The sequence below is a fragment of the Dromaius novaehollandiae genome, chromosome 23, assembly GCF_036370855.1.
Source record: "Dromaius novaehollandiae isolate bDroNov1 chromosome 23, bDroNov1.hap1, whole genome shotgun sequence".
In the NCBI taxonomy this organism is placed as follows: Eukaryota; Metazoa; Chordata; class Aves; order Casuariiformes; family Dromaiidae; genus Dromaius; species Dromaius novaehollandiae.
The window spans coordinates 2928816-2930437 of record NC_088120.1 but is presented as its reverse complement, the minus strand read 5'-3'; the positions used below and the strand labels follow the sequence as shown (position 1 = coordinate 2930437).

At 51.1% G+C, this 1622-nt stretch overlaps 1 pseudogene; it reads right to left on the bottom strand.

Moving 5' to 3' along the window:
- Positions 1-600: 600 nt before the first annotated feature.
- Positions 601-1212, bottom strand: LOC112994172 (olfactory receptor 14A16-like; annotated as a pseudogene).
- Between the last annotated feature and the right edge of the window lie 410 nt (positions 1213-1622).

Genomic DNA, 1622 nt, shown 5'->3' with positions numbered 1-1622 from the left:
GGATGATGCTCTGAACAATCACAGGGCATTTCAAATGCCTCAGGCTGTGTTCAGGTGTGTCCCTAGATCCAGCCCAGGGTTTGTCATTGAAGGTGACAAGGATCACTCTCCAGGCTCCCTTTTCTGTGCCTGCAGGGTCCCCACTGTGGGCATCTGTCACCAGCCCTGTCATAGGGGAGACAGTCTCAGGCAGGTACCACTTGACCACTCAGTACCTCCAGGAGCACTGGGCACCCACAAGTGAGAGCTGAATCCAGCCCTCATTCCCTAACACAGCACCTCATGAGCTCATCACCTTGAGCCCATGGAGAGCCCCAGAAAATTAACAGGCCCTTTCAGAGTGAAAGTCCTTGAGCGCATTCTTGGCTCCAGCTTTGGAAGAAGAGCCCAACCTTCAAGCACTGCACTGAGGAAATCCCCTTTTATTACAGACAGGCGAGCTCTGACACAATGATAGACACATTTAAGGAAGGCCTCTGGGTCAGAAAGACAGGGTTAACACCTCTGGAGAAGTGGGATGAATTCAAACACTTCTGCACAAACACCATTATCACAGCAAGAATGCCCAAAGCACAGGAGTTGTCTGAGATGGAACAGAAATCACTTGTGAAGAGGGACGGGCAACTTGTTGCTGCTGAAACAGGACCAAGTGAATCAGTTTCTTCAGTGCATCCCTGAGCTCCTTGTTCCTCATGCTATAGATGAGGGCGTTCACTGTTGGTGGCAGCATCGAATACAGAACAGCCATCACTAAATCCAGGGCTGGGGAGGAGAGGGAGGGGGGCTTCAGGTAAGCAACCAATACAGTGCTGAGAAACAGGGAGACCATGGCCAGGTGAGGGAGGCACATGCAAAACGCTTTGTGCTGGCCCTGCTTAGAGGGGATCCTCAGCACGGCTGTGAAGATCTGCACGTAGGACAGCACAGTGAAAACAAAACACCCAAAAACTAAACAAATACCAACCACAATAACCCCAAGTTCCCTGAGGTAGGAGTCTGAGCAGGAGAGTTTGAGGATCTGGGGGATTTCACAGAAGAACTGATCCACGACATTGCCTTGGCAGAGTGGTATTGAAAATGTGTTAGCAGTGTGCAGGACAGCATAGAGAAAATGCCCCAGGCAGCTGCCACCATTTGAGCACAAGCTCTGCTGTCCATGAGTGTCCCGTAGTGCAGGGGTTTGCAGATGGCAAGAAAGCGATCATAGGCCATGACAGTGAGAAGACAATACTCAGCTGAAGTGAAAAAAAACAAACAAAAATATCTGGGCAACACATCCTGTGTAGGAAATGGCCCTGGTGTCCCACAGGGAATTGGTCATGGATTTGGGGACAGTGGTGGAGATGGAGCCAAGGTCCAGGATGGAGAGATTGAGGAGGAAGAAGTACATTGGGGTGTGGAGGCGGTGGTCACAGGCTATGGCTGTGATGATGAGGCCATTGCCCAGGAGGGCAGCCAGGTAGATGCCCAGGAAGAGTGAGAAGTGCAAGAGCTGCAGCTCTCCTGTGTCCACAAATGGCAGGAGGAACTTGTTGAGGGAGCTGCTGTTGCACATTGGCACTGTCCAATGAGGAAAAGGCATTGACAAGTTAGAGCAGGCTTCTCTGAGCAAAACCCATTCC